This window comes from Haliotis rubra, unplaced genomic scaffold, assembly GCF_003918875.1.
Source record: "Haliotis rubra isolate DU_JTF1 unplaced genomic scaffold, ASM391887v1 Scf64, whole genome shotgun sequence".
Lineage (NCBI taxonomy): Eukaryota > Metazoa > Mollusca > Gastropoda > Lepetellida > Haliotidae > Haliotis > Haliotis rubra.
This window is the reverse complement of record NW_025767346.1, coordinates 2,020,299-2,039,082: the sequence shown is the minus strand read 5'-3', so window position 1 is coordinate 2,039,082 and position 18,784 is coordinate 2,020,299. Positions and strand designations below refer to the sequence as shown.

The following is an 18,784-nucleotide window of genomic DNA, read 5'->3' as shown; positions in this document are numbered from 1 at the left end:
ATGGGTGTGTTGGTGAGTGAGTGAGTGAGTAAATAGGTGTGTTGGTGAGTGAGTGAGTAAATAGGTGTATTGGAGAGTGAGTGAGGAAATGGGTGTGTTAGTGAGTGAGTGAGTAAATAGTTGTGTTGGTGAGTGCGTAAGTAAATGGTTGTGTTGGTGGGTGAGTGAGTAAGTGGGTGTGTTGGTGAGGGGATGTGAGGGTAAATGGGTGAGATTTTTGTGAGTGAGGACATAGGTGTGTTGCAGAGTGTGTGAGTAAATGGTTGTGTTGGTGAGTGAGTGAGGAAATAGGTGTGTTGGTGAGTGAGCGAGGAAATAGGAGCGTTGGTGAGTGAGTGAGTAAATAGGAGTGTTGCTGAGTGTGTGAGTAAATAGGAGTGTTGGTAAGTGAGTGAGGAAATAGGTGTGTTGGTGAGTGAGTGAGGAAATAGGTGTGTTGGTGAGTGAGTGAGGAAATAGGTGTGTTGGTGAGTGAGTGAGGAAATAGGTGTGTTGGTGAGTGAGTAAATGCGAGTAAATTGGTGGGTCAGTAGGTAAGTGAGTGGGTTTTATGTGAGCCCGAGGTAAAACAGATGTTAGATGTTTGGATGTTGATCACTTTGGTGCGCCCCTTACACCCCCACCCCACGGGGTTCGAATCCGCATAAGGGTACAATGTGTGAAACCCATTTCTGGTGTCCCCCACCGTGATATTGCTGGAATATTGCTAAAAGCGGAGTAAAACTAAACTCACTCACTCGTTATTGATTTATTCGAGTGGCCATTCCTTCACTGAAAACAGCATAATTTAGAGAAAAGTTTCAGGTTAGGTGTTATGGTGCATGGGAGAAGGTGGTGTGGCGGTATGGAAGGGTCGCTGATGGAGGAGGGGTCGGGTGAGGATAGTAAACAAAGGTTACAAGTCTCAAACCAGGTACAATATAGACAAACGTTACGGATAACAGCTTCTTTATTTCGTGCGTGCGACGTTTCGATTCGGATTCCTGTACCGTTCCTGCTTGAATCTGAATCTGTATCGAACCGTCGCACTCACGAAATAAAGAAGTTGTTATCCATAAAGTTTGTTTATATTGTAATTCCTAACTTCTAAAATGCCACTCAAAGACGTCAGAAACTTACTTTGACACACGTATATCTAGACATTTAATGACAATCAGATTCAGGGTACCCTGAACTGTTAGAGATTATGTTTGGGTACAGAGAGCGGATCGGATGGGGGCAGGGTAAGGGGTCGACGTCATCGGAGGGGCATAAACACAACGACAGCGACCACAGAGCACTTCTGCCACGACACATTGACTACCGCAAGTTTGCGGGTACCATGCAATCTATAAAGGGTGTGAATCAGGAGACGGGGGCATGGGAGGGGGAGGGGACAGGGTGCGAGACGCTCATTGTAGAGCAACTGAATGGCGACCGTCTAGACGTTCTATTAATAGCCAGCTGTACATGAGTCAACGCGAATTTCTTCTCCCCCCTCCACCCTTCTCTCCAACCGATCATGCTCTGTCTGGTGAACTCGTCGTCTCATGTCGAAATTTGTCTTTAATTTTTAGTTTCCTCAACTTTTGAACTCTGTATCAAAATTCCTCCGATTCGGAGTCCTGGCACGTTCGTATCGCGTTGCCCCTGATTCAGTTTCGCAGAGAGAGAAAAAATGAAAATATTAGCAGTGTCTGGTGGAATACGGTTTGAGGACTACTGAAATTTCGTTTAATTTGATTTGTTAAATGCATTCATATTATTCTGTCAGCTGCGACCAGTACCGTGGCAGGTACGAACGCTTACAAGTAGTATATGGCGGTATGTTCACTTGATATCTCTTTTATACGGCCATACAGTCTGGCACGATAGGTTATACAATAACAGGCAATGTAAAACCTTGTTAATCAGCACCTCGGTAGACCGGACATCCTGAAATGCGGACAGTTACCCTGAGTGAGGTGATTTTTACGCCGCACTCAGCAATATTCAGCTATATGGCGGCGGTCTGTAAATAATCAATTCTGGACCAGACAAATCAGTGATCAACAGCATGAGCATCGATCTGCGTAATTGGGAACCGATGACATGTGTCAACCAAGTCAGCGAGCCTGACCATCCGATCCCGTTAGTCACCTCTTACGACAAGCATGGGTTATTGAAGGCACATTCTAACCCGGACCTTCACGGGTACAGTTATCTGAGGACCCACGACATGTCTATGATATATTACCATTTGCAATCGTTCGTCAATCCGGAATTTTGTAAATCGTGACAATTTAAAAGAACAGTTTCGAAGTTCCACTCAGCATAAACTTTCGAGTGGTCAGTTGCAGGGGTAGTTGTCGATGAAGAGCCGTAGCAGTTGACGTCACAACTGTAGTCGAAGGCAACGTTTGAGAACAGACACATTCTTGGAAAGAATGGCTGTTTATACCATATGTATCATGACGTCACAATAATTAAAGGTTCATCGCAAGTTCAATCCATTGAAGATTAACCTCAAATATAAAATTATAGTAAAAACAGTTTTATCAACATTTAAAAACCCACCTCAAATAATCACTCCCTTTATTTCGTATAATTTCACTTTTTTACGTAAACAAATCCCATGCATCACTGACAACGACGTTCAATTTACATATCACGTTGTCTGGGCGCGCCTGTCACCGTCTTTTTAACACCAGTATATGACTAACGTTGTAAAATATGAACAGAAATACCTTGCTCACTTGCCGAACCTTTTTTAAGTGCTTATAATCCTGTAACAAAGTTATATCAGCAAACAAAATGCACTGTTCTTTTCCTTGTGAAATGACGCACTCCTTGGTGTCAATATCCACCCTAAAAAAGCTCAAGAATCACACAAAAAATGTCTTTCATTAATTATTAACCTTCTTGACCGGTTCAATGTCCAGTTGGATATCCTTCCGAAATAATGACGGTGTTTAGCAGTTATTTATACAGCTAGGCGGTCAACTATGCCTACAGCACTTACAGAGTTGCGCAAGTTTCTGTGGTGTGATGCCATGTGTCTATTTGTGCTCTACTCTTTTAAAGACATGGTGTTAACTTTCTGGATAATCTTACTGCAAGAACGCACTCGGAAGACCTCGATAGATGTCATATTATTTTCCTTAGATGTGATGTAAGGCAACTTTTGGTAAACGCAGAATGTTCACTCTTCGATCCAGGTATCGTTGTACAAAGCGATCTTAGTGCTAAGGTGATCGTAACTCCCATACCTTAACGTAGACTTACAGTCGTAGCGCGAAGGTGATCGTAACTCCCACACCTTAACACAGACTTACGTCAGTCGTAGCGCGAAGGTGATCGTACCTTAACACAGACTTACGTCAGTCGTAGCGCGAAGGTGATCGTAACTCCCATACCTTAACACAGACTTACGTCAGTCGTAGCGCGAAGGTGATCGTACCATAACACAGACTTACGTCAGTCGTAGCGCGAAGGTGATCGTACCTTAACACAGACTTACGTCAGTCGTAGCGCGAAGGTGATCGTAACTCCCATACCTTAACACAGACTTACGTCAGTCGTAGCGCGAAGGTGATCGTACCTTAACACAGACTTACGTCAGTCGTAGCGCGAAGGTGATCGTAACTCCCATACCTTAACACAGACTTACGTCAGTCGTAGCGCGAAGGTGATCGTAACTCCCATACCTTAACACAGACTTACGTCAGTCGTAGCGCGAAGGTGATCGTAACTCCCATACCTTAACACAGACTTACGTCAGTCGTAGCGCGAAGGTGATCGTAACTCCAATACTTTAACACAGACTTACGTCAGTCGTAGCGCGAAGGTGATCGTAACTCCAATACTTTAACATAGACTTTAACATTGTAACTCCCATACCTTTAACACAGACTTACGTCAGTCGTAGCGCGAAGGTGATCGTACCTTAACACAGACTTACGTCAGTCGTAGCGCGAAGGTGATCGTAACTCCCACACCTTAACACAGACTTACGTCAGTCGTAACGCGAAGGTGATCGTAACTCCCACACCTTAACACAGACTTACGTCAGTCGTAGCGCTGAGGCATCGCAACTCCCCTTCCTCAAAACAGACTTAGGACAGTCGTAGCGCTAAGGTTGTTTTCTACAACGGCACCCAGACCTTTGCGTTGGTCACTGGGTTCTGAGGCAGAGTTTTTTCCCTGAGGCTCTTGTCTCGTCATTCTTATTTCGGGCAGATCTGTAACCCATGCTTGTCTCGTCATTTTGATTTCGGGTAGATGTGTACCCCATGCTTGTCTCCTTGTAGGGATTTCGGGTAGATCTGTACCCCATGTCTGTCTCCTCATTAGGATTTCGGGTAGATCTAAACCCCATGCTTGTCTCCTTGTAGGGATTTTGGGTAGATAATACCCCATGCCTGTCTTCTCATTTTGATGTCGGGTAGACGTACCCTATGCTTTGCTGAGGATTTCGGGTAGATCTGTAATACCCGTGCTTGTCTCCTCATTCTGATTCATCTTAGATCTGTTTATTGTGCTGGGATTTCCTTGTTGGGATTTCGTATAGATCTGAACCCCATGCCCGTATCCTTGTTAGGATTTCGGGTAGATCTTTACCCCATGCCTGTCTCCTTGTTCGGTTTTCGGATAGATATGTACCCTATGACTGTCATCTTTTGGGGATGCCGGTAGATCTAAACCCCATTCTTGTTACTTTTGGGTATTTCGGGTGGATCTTTACCCCATGCCTGTCTCCTTGTTTGGAATTCGGGTAGCGACCACCAGCTCATCAACTCACTCACTTACTCAAAACATCCACGAGATTCGGACATAACAAATACCCCGAGACATATGACAGTTATCCGGTCTTGGGTCTCACAGACACGTCACTTACCTCAGCCCAGACAGCCTGTTTCGTCTGTCACATCTACTGTAGTCGGTGACGTCCATGCCGCAGTGGTGGACGTCCCGTCAATCAAGCAGCACCATTCTCTCAAATACAGCACCAAGCTTTCACGCTTGGGATGCCGTCGCTGTCAGTCTCCATAAACATGGCGTGTTGAAGTGATGACATTGCCGATCAACACCGCCACGTTTCCCGTAACATGTAACGGGCTGTGTTACGGGAACGGTTCTACGTTACGGTAATCAGCCCAGACTGACTGTCAGAACACTCCTGTTTCATGTCAACGCAGTCTGTTGATTGCCTCACCTCTCCTTGGGGTAGCCAAGTGGTTAAAGCGTTCGCTCGTCACGCCGAAGACCCAAGTTCGATTCCCACATGGGTGAATGTATGAAGCACATTTCTGGTGTCCCCCGCCCTGATATTGCTGGAATATTGCTAAAAGCCGCGTAAATCTAACCCCACTCACTTCAGTTAAGTTGACATTATTTCTAAACGCCAGTCTAATTTAGACTTGTACAAATCTGTGTGGTAATATTTCAGAGTTTAGATAGTGATTTTTAAAAGATATAATAAAATTAACTCATTGTCCCCACTGTCCGCTCATCTAGACTTGCCTCTTCGAAAGGACTGAATTGCTGTACATCCATTGGCTTAGCATTCAGTAGAACCTTGGAGCAAGGCTATGAGTTGATTGATTGAGTGATCATTGTTTAACGCCGCACTCAGCAATATTCCAGCCATATGGCGGCGGTCTGTAAATAATCGAGTCTGGAACAGACAATCCAGTGATAAACAGCACGGGCATCGATCTACGCAACGTTGATACGATGACATGTGTCAACCAAGTCAGTGAGCCTGACCACCCGATCCCGTTAGTCGCCTATTACGACAAGCATGGTTGCTGAAGATCAATTCTAACCCGGATCTTCATGGGTGAAAGGCTATTAGATTCAGATTCTGCGGACGATTTAGACTCGTTTCAATTAGGACAGCAGCGTAACATACAGTTAATTAGGTCTGAAAAGGGAAAATGATATTAATCTGGAATTGTAAGACCAACCTGTCGTATGAGGCGCCGCAATTAGCTGATTGTCTCCCTTGGAGATATGGGATTGTAAGTTCGATCCCGGTTTGCCTCATTATGTTTGTCGTGGATTTTACGAAAATGATGAACATCCACCTTGGACTTTCATCAAACACACCAGTCTCCTTGGTAACGCCAACACGCACGAGGTCAGAGAAATATATGACACAGTCGGTGATCAATCAAACGTAAATATCCTATCTATGAAATCATACCTCACTGAAATCTTTAATCATTAAGGCATTAGCGTCTAAAACGGTTGGAGTCTTATTTCAATCATGGTGACTGATCTATGTGACGAGAATAAGCATCACGATACTTTCTTAGGAAACTAAATCCCAATATGACATGGTCGTCTAAGCTTTAACAATAAAAACCAGTAAAAAATCCAATGTAAACTTGTAGTACTGACTGACTGACTGAGTTTGGTTTTACGCCGCTTTTAGCAATATTCCAGCAACATCATGGCGGGGAACACCAGAAATGGGCTTCACACATTGTGCCCATGTGGGGATTCGAACCCGGATCTTCAGCGTGACGAGCCAACGCTTTAACCATTAGGCTACCCCACCGCCCCTTAAACTTGTAGTAATCCAATGTAGTTTGTTAAAAAAGGTTTTGTTAAACGCCGCCATCAGCCATATTAAAGCTATATGACGGTGGTCTGTAAATAATTGAGTCAGGACTAGACAACCCAGTGATCAACAGCATGAGCATCAGTCTACCCAGTCAGCGAGCCTCACCACCCGATCCCGTTAGTCGCCTGTTATTGGCCGGCTTGATGTGGAAGGAAACCCCGGAGTTAGGCATTCTTTACCATTTTATCTAGACTTGCACAAGTCTCTAAACCAATAGTTGTGTATTTGATAATTTCTAGATTCCCCACATGGGCACAATGTGTGAAGCGATTTCTGGTGTTCCCCGAAGTGATATTGCTGGAATATTGCTAAAAGCCGCGTTAAACCATACTCACTCACTCACTCATTCACTCACTCACTCATTCACTCACTCACTTTTCCAGGCCCATGACCTCAGTACGAAGCAGAGGGTGGCAGACAAGGAACTGAACTGTGGAAAGCGGTGTTGGTTTCAAGCGAGACGTCCCGAGATTATGGTGAGTTGGGGCCAGTGCACTCATGAGAAGGAGTGAGTGAGTTTAGTTTTACGCCACACTCAGCAATATTCCAGATATATGGCGGCGGTCTGAAAAAAATTCAGTCTTGACCGGACAATCCGGTGATCAGCAGCAAGAGCACTGATCTACACATTTTGGATATGATGGCTTGTGCCATCCAAGTCAGGGGTCTGACCACCCGATCCCGTTAGTCGCCTCTTACTACAAGCATGGGTTACTGAAAATCAACTCTAACCCGGGCCATCACGGGTTTGTTATCTTTTGGGCAAATATCCTACATAAGTATGAGATAATTGTCGTCCTCGTTACTTCTCAATGAGTGAGTGAGTGAGTGAAAACCGGCGTAACGAGCGCACACCTTAACCACTAGGCTATCCCACCGTCCCAACTTCTCAATGAGTGAATGAGTGACTGGGTATCCATGCTGTATCCCGGCATGGTATCTCAGTGGAACAGTATTATCCTCTAGCCTGACGCTTCATGTGTGGCTACCCGTGAAGATCCGGGTTAGAATATTGATCTTCAGTAACCCATGCTTGTCGTAAGAGGCGACTAACGGGATCGGGTGGTCAGGCTCGCTGACTTGGTTGACACATGTCATCGGTTCCCAATTGCGCAGATCGATGCTCATGCTGTTTGATCACAGGATTGTCTGGTCCAGACTCGATTATTTACAGACCGCCGCCATATGGCTGGAATATTGCTGGGTGCGGCGTAAAACGAAACTCAATCACTCATTCATATGTGGAAACGAACAGAGCCATCAGTGCAACGAGCAAACGCATTCACCATCGTGCTACTCACCACGCCAAAACAATTTTTAATGAGTTGTTAAATTTTTTAAACAATGCCCTATTTCAATACGCTTGACACGTTAGGCATATTTAAAATTGAGCTTACCTAATGAACCATATTCGTTATGGGGGGGTCATATAGCGCCGTTTTACACGTGCGCGGCAGACTTAAGGGAGGTAACTCTAATGAAAAACGGACTAACGTGAAGGCCAAGGAAATACTTCTAACAATACGAATCTTTTCTCAGCTAATCCCTTAATTTGAGATCCACGTGGTAAAAAAGTAAGAAAAAACAGACTTTAACACACAGCACAATGCGCTCGACGTTTTGGGCGGACGAGGGCCAGACGGAGCACTAGTCAAAGACCATATTTAGCCAGGGTGGTGCGCACAACTTCCGTTCAATTGCATAGACGAGGCTTGCGAACAGTAGACCGGTGAGCGATTGTAGCCAGCAGTGCTTTTCGAATGTGTACTGCTAATGACAAAGTACACGAGAAGTGGAGGGTGGAAGGAGCTGGGTGGGGCATGGTCTCATTACACCAGAGTTTTGTGTAAATTGCGCTGGCGTCTTATTGTCATGGAGACATGCAGGGTGGTCGACGACGTGAGATGGCGGGACGTTGTTTGGCGTGACTGTTTTTTGAGTGGGGCTATTAAATATGATCCTCGGCAGCCACATATCAATAGTCCAGTGGGTAAAGTGTTCGCTCATTTTCCCCCCATTTTGGTGCAACATGGAAACCCATTTGTAAAGCAAATACAACCCAATCCACTCCCTCCCATGAAAATCCGGGATAGAATTGATCTTCAGCAACCCATGCTTGTCGTAAGAGGCGACTAACGGGATCGGGTGGTCAGGCTCGCTGACCTGGCTGACACATGTCATCGTACCCCAACCACGCAGATTGATGCTCATCATGTCAGTCACTTGATTGCCTGGTCCAGATTCGACTGGAATATTTCTGACTGTGACGAAAAACAACAAACAAACACACTAAACGAATGTTTTTGTTTCTTGTCCTTCCTGAAGCATAGTGGTTAAGGCGTTCGCTCGTCACGCCGAAGACCCGGGTTCGATTCCCACATGGGTACAATGTGTGCGAAACTCATTTGTGGTGGAGCCCGCCGTGATATAGCTGGAATATTGCTAAAAGCGGCGTAAAACTAAACTCACTCACTCACTCTTTATTGCGCAAACAGTTTTATCGCCTGTAGTAGTTGAAAATTATATATAATTCATGACGATAACCGTGTGGAGGATTGCACAGTCTCGACCGTTTACATTCGTTACTTAGCTGGAATATTGCTTGTGTGGCATTAAGCAAGAAACTCATACAAAAATCATTTCACTCGTGACCTTTGTTTGCACGCAGTCAGAATGCATATTGAGATTTCCAGTTAATCGTTGCGTCGGATTTCAAAAAGAACTATCAGAAGTTTTAAAATCCAGTGACTCCGATGGCGGCTGAGCATTTGTTGATGATGGTGGTGGTGATGATGATGATGATGACGACGACTATCAGCAGAATATCAGCAATACGACGCCGATCTATCTATAATTGACTCCGAGTCTTTTTTTTCTTCTTCTTCCTCTGATGATGATGATGATGATGATGATCCTGTAAAAAGTAACTGTAAGCAGACGAACCATGAGCGTCTTGACAAACGCTGAGCCACTGACACTGTCGCAGTCCCCCGCAGTGATATTGCTGGAATATAGCTATAAGCGACGTAAAACCATACTCACTCACTCATAACTCGCTCTCGGAAACAACGGTACGGACGACGCCAGCGACTTTCAGGTTAAATATATTTTGGCACAGAGGTCATAGGTTAAAGTTCCACAACGTGTTTCAAAACTTTAAACATTCAAAACCCCATAAAGTAAATGACCATATTCCATAATGAGTGTCAGACTCGCCGCCGTTCCCGCCAACGGCAATGTGTTGTTATGACGATGCGTTCGGGCTCATCGCTTTATAAACGGGAACACTGTTCGTTAAGCTTCTATACATGCACCCGTTAATCCTAGGTTTTTTTACAGAAGAATGCGAAAAAATGGTATTTTGCTTACAAAAATGCATCTATTTGCAGGACGATGCTTCAGCCTGGACCATTATGGTAAGTTATATTCTTCGTTTTATTTCCTTCACACATTTTTTACGTGCATCTGAATTTTTTGTCTGTTTTCCCCTTCGTCGACACGCGGGGAAGAGTCTATAGGGAGGGCACGGTGAGACTGATGCTCGGTCGTGTGACTGGACTGTGTAGTCATTGCGTCATGCATAGATTTGGTCGTCAGTGACTTACTGTGTCCGCCAAGGGAAGACTTGGTCGTCAGTGGCTAATTGTGTCCGCCAAGGGTAGACTTGGTCGTCAGTGACTTATTGTGTCCGCCAAGGGTAGACTTGGTCGTCAGTGACTTATTGTGTCCGTCAAGGGTAGACTTGGTCGCCAGTGACTTATTGTGTCCGTCAAGGGTAGACTTGGTCGTCAGTGACTTATTGTGTCCGCCAAGGGTAGACTTGGTCGTCAGTAACTTATTGTGTCCGCCAAGGGTAGACTTGGTCGTCAGTGACTTATTATGTCCGCCAAGGGTAGACTAGGTCACCGGTGACTTATTGTGTCCGCCAAGGGTAGACTTGGTCGTCAGTGACTTATTATGTCCGCCAAGGGTAGACTTGGTCGCCAGTGACTTATTGTGTCCGCCAAGGGTAGACTTGGTCGTCAGTGACTTATTGTGTCCGCCAAGGGTAGACTTGGTCGCCAGTGACTTATTGTGTCCGCCAAGGGTAGACTTGGTCGTCAGTGACTTATTGTGTCCGCCAAGGGTAGACTTGGTCGTCAGTGACTTATTGTGTCCGTCAAGGGTAGGCTTGGCCGCCAGTGATTTATTGTGTCCGTCAAGGGTAGACATGGTCACCTGTGCTTATTGTGTCCGTCAAGGGTAGCCTTGGTCGCCAGTGCTTATTATGTCCGTCAAGGGTAGACATGGTCGCCAGTGCTTATAATGTCCGTCGAGGGTAGACATGGTCGCCAGTGACTTATTGTGTCCGTCAAGGGTAGACTTGGTCGTCAGTGACTTATTGTGTCCGCCAAGGGTAGACTTGATCGTCAGTGACTTATTTTACCCGTCAAGGGTAGATATGGTCGTCAGTGACTTATTGTGTCCGTCAAGGGTAGACTTGGTCGCCAGTGACTTATTGTACCCTTCATGAGTAGACATGGTCGCCAGTGACTTATTGTGTCCGCCAAGGGTAGACTTGGTCGTCAGTGACTTATTGTGTCCGCCAAGGGTTGACTTGGTCGCCAGTGACTTATTGTGTCCGTCATGGGTAGACTTGGTCGTCAGTGACTTATTGTGTCCGCCAAGGGTAGACTTGGTCGCCAGTGACTTATTGTGTCCGTCAATGGTAGACATGGTCGCAAGTGACTTATTGTACCCTTCATGAGTAGACATGGTGGCCAGTGACTTATTGTGTCCGCCAAGGGTAGACTTGGTCGTCAGTGACTTATTGTGTCCACCAAGGGTAGACATGGTCGCCAGTGACTTATTGTGTCCGCCAAGGGTACACTTGATCGTCAGTGACTTATTGTGTCCATCAAGGGTAGACTTGGTCGTCAGTGACTTATTGTGTCCGTCAAGGGTAGACTTGGTCGTCAATGACTTATTGTGTCCGTCAAGGGTAGACATGGTCGCCAATGACTTATTGTACCCTTCAAGAGTAGACATGGTCACCAGTGACTTATTGTGTCCGCCAAGGGTAGACTTGATCGTCAGTGACTTATTGTGTCTCCCAAGGGTAGACATGGTCGCCAGTGACTTATTGTGTCCGCCAAGGGTAGACTTGATCGTCAGTGACTTATTGTACCCTTCAAGAGTAGACATGGTCACCAGTGACTTCTTGTGTCCGCCAAGGGTAGACTTGATCGCCAGTGACCTATTGTGTCCGTCGAGGGTAGACATGGTCGCCAGTGACCTATTGTGTCCGTCAAGGGTAGGCTTGGTCGCCCGTGACTTATTGTGTCTGTCAAGGTTAGACTTGGTCGCCAGTGACTTATTGTGTCCGTCAATGGTAGACATGGTCGCCAGTGACTTATTGTACCCTTCATGAGTAGACATGGTCGCCAGTGACTTATTGTGTCCGCCAAGGGTAGACTTGATCGTCAGTGACTTATTGTGTCTGCCAAGGGTAGACATGGTCGCCAGTGACTTATTGTGTCCGCCAAGGGTAGACTTGATCGTCAGTGACTTATTGTGTCCGTCAAGGGTAGACATGGTCGCCAGTGACTTATTGTACCCTTCAAGAGTAGACATGGTCACCAGTGACTTATTGTGTCCGACAAGGGTAGACTTGATCGTCAGTGACTTATTGTGTCCGTCAAGGGTAGACTTGGTCGTCAGTGACTTATTGTGTCCGCCAAGGGTAGACTTGATCGTCAGTGACTTATTGTACCCGTCAAGGGTAGACATGGTCGTCAGTGACTTATTGTGTCCGCCAAGGGTAGACCTTGTCGCCAGTGACTTATTGTACCCTTTATGAGTAGACATGGTCGCCAGTGACTTATTGTGTCCGTCAAGGGTAGACTTGATCGTCAGTGACTTATTGTGTCCGCCAAGGGTAGACTTGGTCGTCAGTGACTTATTGTGTCCGCCAAGGGTTGACTTGGTCGCCAGTGACTTATTGTGTCCGTCATGGGTAGACTTGGTCGTCAGTGACTTATTGTGTCCACCAAGGGTAGACTTAGTCGTCAGTGACATGTTGTGTCAGCCAAAGGTAGACTTAATTGGTCGTCAGTGACTTATTGTGTCCGTCAAGGGTAGACTTGGTCGTCAGTGACTTATTGTGTCCATCAAGGGTAGACTTTGTCGCCAGTGACCTATTGTGTCCGCCAAGGGTAGACTTGGTCGTCAGTGACTTATTGTGTCCGCCAAGGGTAGACTTGGTCGCCAGTGACTTATTGTGTCCGTCAAGGGTAGACTTAATTGGTCGTCAGTGACTTATCGTGTCCGTCAAGGGTAGACTTGGTCGCCAGTGACTTATTGTGTCCGTCAAGGGTAAACTTGGTCTCTAGCGACGTATTGTGTCCGCCAAGGGTAGACTTGGTCGTCAGTGACTTATTGTGTCCGCCAAGGGTAGACTTGGTCGCCAGTGACTTATTGTGTCCGTCAAAGGGTAGGCTTTGGCCGTCAGTGATTTATTGTGTCCGTCAAGGGTAGACATGGTCACCAGTGGTTATTGTGTCCGTCAAGGGTAGCCTTGGTCGCCAGTGCTTATTATGTCCGTCAAGGGTAGACATGGTCGCCAGTGCTTATAATGTCCGTCGAGGGTAGACATGGTCGCCGGTGACTTATTGTGTCCGTCAAGGGTAGGCTTGGTCGCCCGTGACTTATTGTGTCTGTCAAGGTTAGACTTGGTCGCCAGTGACTTATTGTGTCCGTCAATGGTAGACATGGTCGCCAGTGACTTATTGTACCCTTCGTGAGTAGACATGGTGGCCAGTGACTTATTGTGTCCGCCAAGGGTAGACTTGGTCGTCAGTGACTTATTGTGTCCGCCAAGGGTAGACTTGGTCGTCAGTGACATATTGTGTCCGCCAAGGGTAGACTTGGTCGCCAGTGAATTATTGTGTCCGTCATAGGTAGACTTGGTCGTCAGTGACTTATTGTGTCCGCCAAGGGTAGACTTGGTCGTCAGTGACATGTTGTGTCAGCCAAAGGTAGACTTAATTGGTCGTCAGTGACTTATTGTGTCCATCAAGGGTAGACTTGGTCGCCAGTGACGTATTGTGTCCGCCTAGGGTAGACTTGGTCGTCAGTGACTTATTGTGTCCATCAAGGGTAGACTTTGTCGCCAGTGACCTATTGTGTCCGCCAAGGGTAGACTTGGTCGTCAGTGACTTATTGTGTCCGCCAAGGGTAGACTTGGTCGCCAGTGACTTATTGTGTCCGTCAAGGGTAGACTTAATTGGTCGTCAGTGACTTATCGTGTCCGTCAAGGGTAGACTTGGTCGCCAGTGACTTATTGTGTCCGTCAAGGGTAAACTTGGTCTCTAGCGACGTATTGTGTCCGCCAAGGGTAGACTTGGTCGTCAGTGACTTATTGTGTCCGCCAAGGGTAGACTTGGTCGCCAGTGACTTATTGTGTCCGTCAAGGGTAGGCTTGGCCGTCAGTGATTTATTGTGTCCGTCAAGGGTAGACATGGTCACCAGTGGTTATTGTGTCCGTCAAGGGTAGCCTTGGTCGCCAGTGCTTATTATGTCCGTCAAGGGTAGACATGGTCGCCAGTGCTTATAATGTCCGTCGAGGGTAGACATGGTCGCCAGTGACTTATTGTGTCCGTCAAGGGTAGGCTTGGTCGCCCGTGACTTATTGTGTCTGTCAAGGTTAGACTTGGTCGCCAGTGACTTATTGTGTCCGTCAATGGTAGACATGGTCGCCAGTGACTTATTGTACCCTTCATGAGTAGACATGGTGGCCAGTGACTTATTGTGTCCGCCAAGGGTAGACTTGGTCGTCAGTGACTTATTGTGTCCGCCAAGGGTAGACTTGGTCGTCAGTGACATATTGTGTCCGCCAAGGGTAGACTTGGTCGCCAGTGAATTATTGTGTCCGTCATGGGTAGACTTGGTCGTCAGTGACTTATTGTGTCCGCCAAGGGTAGACTTGGTCGTCAGTGACATGTTGTGTCAGCCAAAGGTAGACTTAATTGGTCGTCAGTGACTTATTGTGTCCATCAAGGGTAGACTTGGTCGCCAGTGACGTATTGTGTCCGCCTAGGGTAGACTTGGTCGTCAGTGACTTATTGTGTCCGTCAAGGGTAGACTTAATTGGTCGTCAGTGACTTATCGTGTCCGTCAAGGGTAGACTTGGTCGCCAGTGACTTATTGTGTCCGTCAAGGGTAAACTTGGTCGCTAGCGACGTATTGTGTCCGCCAAGGGTAGACTTGGTCGTCAGTGACTTATTGTGTCCGCCAAGGGTAGACTTGGTCGCCAGTGACTTATTGTGTCCGTCAAGGGTAGGCTTGGCCGTCAGTGATTTATTGTGTCCGTCAAGGGTAGACATGGTCACCTGTGCTTATTGTGTCCGTCAAGGATAGCCTTGGTCGCCAGTGCTTATTATGTCCGTCAAGGGTAGACATGGTCGCCAGTGCTTATAATGTCCGTCGAGGGTAGACATGGTCGCCAGTGACTTATTGTGTCCGTCAAGGGTAGGCTTGGTCGCCCGTGACTTATTGTGTCTGTCAAGGTTAGACTTGGTCGCCAGTGACTTATTGTGTCCGTCAATGGTAGACATGGTCGCCAGTGACTTATTGTACCCTTCATGAGTAGACATGGTCGCCAGTGACTTATTGTGTCCGCCAAGGGTAGACATGGTCTTGGTCGTCAAGGGTGACTTGGTATTGTGACATATTGTGTCCGCCAAGGGTAGACATGGTCACCAGTGACTTATTGTGTCCGCCAAGGGAAGACTTGATCGTCAGTGACTTATTGTGTCTGCCAAGGGTAGACATGGTCGCCAGTGACTTATTGTGTCCGCCAAGGGTAGACTTGATCGTCAGTGACTTATTGTGTCCATCAAGGGTAGACTTGGTCGTCAGTGACTTATTGTGTCCGTCAAGGGTAAACTTGGTCGTCAGTGACTTATTGTGTCCGTCATGGGTAGACTTGGTCGCCAGTCAATTATTGTGTCCGCCAAGGGTAGACTTGGTCGTCAGTGACTTATCGTGTCCGTCAAGGGTAGACTTGGTCGTCAGTGACTTATTGTGTCTGTCATGGGTAGACATGGTCGCCAGTGACTTATTGTGTCCGTCATGGGTAGACTTGGTCGCCAGTGACTTATTGTGTCCGCCAAGGGTAGACTTGGTCGTCAGTGACTTATTGTGTCCGCCAAGGGTAGACTTGGTCGCCAGTGACTTATTGTGTCCGCCAAGGGTAGACTTGGTCGTCAATGACTTATTGTGTCCGTCAAGGGTAGACTTGGTAGCCAGTGACTTATTGTGTCCGTCATGGGTAGACTTGGTCGTCAGTGACTTATTATTGTGTCCACCAAGGGTAGACTTGGTCGTCAGTGACTTATTGTGTCCGTCAAGGGTAGACTTGGTCGTCAGTGACTTTTGCTTGTCCCCGACGGCAGGGAAAGGACATGGACGGGTATATAAACAACACCTATTAATGAGATTGAACAGTAGGTATGCAAGCAATAATAAAATTCATATCGTACCACTGTCGCCTGATTCCTTTTGAGAGATATTATCGGAATTCTTCAAGAATCACCAATGTCTTTAAAGGCATGCAAGTGACATTCTGGGCAGACTGAGATACAAGTAATGGCTATTTAAAGACCCAATTAATGGAATATGACGGATTTCACGGATAGCATCACAAGGTCTTTTTAGGCACAAGCACAAACTGTTACATGAGCTCTTCCTTCAACAGTCACCTTAAGAGATGCCTTAACTTAGATACTGTTGCATGAGCTCTTCCTTCAACAGTCACCTTAAGAGATGCATGAGCTCCTTTAAGGGACTTTGTAAGCGCTGCCCAAGACGCAAGCTTTCATATACAGTAACTGTTTACAGAACCCCTTTAAGAGATACAGCGTCTGGGGGTAGACGGAAGGCTCTCAATTGTCGCGGAACGGGGTCGTAAGGGAGTGGGTATTTATGACTCGAGATGTGAACTAACCAGCAAGGCGTCGGCAGAAAGACATAGTCTGCGAATGTACCAGACAGTCCCTGAATAAAACACAAGAACTGTTTTATTACACTCTCGGTAGCAACGTCTCTGTCACGAAATTAGCTCTTTCTTCCATTGCTCACTGAAATATTAGGTATGTGTTGTTGTCTGCCAATGTCATCTTCTCAAGAATGGACTATTGAAATGATAGTCTATGTTTGTCCAATATTGTTCAGAAATGTTTCTGATCCAATTTCCAATATGGCCGCCAAAGTGGCCATATGTGAAGCTTTTTTAGCTATATGTTGCCATTGAAATTAAAGACTATGTTTGCCCAACTTTGTTCAGAAATGTTTCAGATGCGATTTCCAATATGGCCGCCATAGTGGCCATGTGTGAAGCCTTTGTAGCTATATGTTGCCATACAGCTGTGTTGTCATGTTTTTTGGTTGCAATATATCACACATTAATACATCACTTATACAGACTTGTGAGTAAATGAGGATGCTCATTATATATCATTCCCGCTCACCATGAGTACCATACCTCCATGTTATCAACCGTACCTTGTACACATGCGCAATCTTGGCTTCGTTTTGACCCAACCCGAATAGTCTACTATCAAAATAGACATCAAATTACACCTATTGAGCGATAGAAATGATAATGAAAATGATATGTTGTTGTACCACGAGCGATCGAGCGAGTTTGGTTTTACGCCGCTTTTAGCAATATTCCAGCGATATCACGGCGGGGGACACCAGAAATGGGCTTCACATATTTTGCCCACGTGGGGAATCAGACCCGGGTCTTCGGCGTGACGAGCAAACGCTTTAATCACTAGGCTACCCCACCGCCCCACTGTACTACGAGCCATAATAGATGCTGTACATGTTATAAATTATGACGACGATTATTACTTCTTGCATGTGCTTAATATCCCAGGGAGAAGTTATCTGAATTGTGGAACCCACATTTATATGTCACCTCCACTAGACTGAATTCAAGTCTTCGACACTCTCTCGCAACAAAAAAAACCCCACGTCTCGTGATCTCTTTACTTTGACGTAACGATATACTTAAAATTTTCTGCGTTAAAATATGGGTGATAAAACTGCACCTGTATTTGACATCACGATGTCATTAAATGCGACGCGAGATCTCACGTGATTTTCTCATTGACGTCACAATGGCTGCACACGTGTTGACTGGTGCCTCCTGGCTGGAACGCAGAATGTCGAGCGCTCGGGGACTCCAGGTGAGCTGTTTGTAGTGTTGTTAAATGTTCGTGATGAGGTCTGTGGTTTTTTGTGACCAGACAATGACTTTGAAGTCGTCTTGTGTCTGTCTGTTTAACACAAACAATGCCGGTTTTCAGCAAGGATATATTTGGCCCTGAAATGCATAGAGCATCGAAGCTCCTGGGCACAAGATGAAGATTCACAGCACCTGGTACAAGGTGGAACATCGTAGTACCTATATACAATGTAAAAATGGGACATAGTAGCACATGGATACAATATATGGCATCTTAGCACCTGGTACAAGATGGGACTACGTAGCACCTGGTACAAGATGGTACATCGTAGTAACTATATACAATGTAAAAATGGGACATAGCAGCACAACGATACAAGATATGACATCGTAGCACCTGGATACATGATATGTCATCGTAGCACCTGGTACACGATGGGACTTCGTAGCACCTGGTACAAGATGTGACATCGTAGGACCTGGTACAAGATGGGACTTCGTAGCACCTGGTACACGATGGGACTTCGTAGCACCTGGTCCAAGATGTGACATCGTAGCACCTGGTGCAAGATGGGACATAGTAGGACCTGGTTGCAAGATGGGACTTCGTAGCACCTGCATACAAGATGGGACATCGTAGGTAGCACCTATATACAATGTAAAAATGGGGACATAGTAGCACATGGATACAATATATGGTATCTTAGCACCTGGTACAAGATGGGACATAGTAGGACCTGGTTGCAAGATGGGACTTCGTAGCACCTGCATACAAGATGGGACATCGTAGGTAGCACCTATATACAATGTAAAAATGGGGACATAGTAGCACATGGATACAATATATGGTATCTTAGCACCTGGTACAAAATGGGACTACGTAGCACCTGGTTGCAAGATGGGACTTCGTAGCACCTGCATACAAGATGGGACATCGTAGGTAGCACCTATATACAATGTAA

At 46.1% G+C, this 18,784-nt stretch overlaps 1 long non-coding RNA gene across 1 annotated transcript in view; it reads left to right on the top strand.

Annotated features, from left to right (window-relative positions):
- LOC124256805 overlaps positions 1 to 7,094 on the top strand; it is a 219,190-nt gene extending 212,096 nt beyond the window's left edge. The window contains exon 7 of the long non-coding RNA XR_006893109.1: positions 6,973 to 7,094. This is a non-coding gene — a long non-coding RNA (uncharacterized LOC124256805). The remainder of the gene's footprint in view (positions 1 to 6,972) is intronic.
- Positions 7,095 to 18,784: the final 11,690 nt, after the last annotated feature.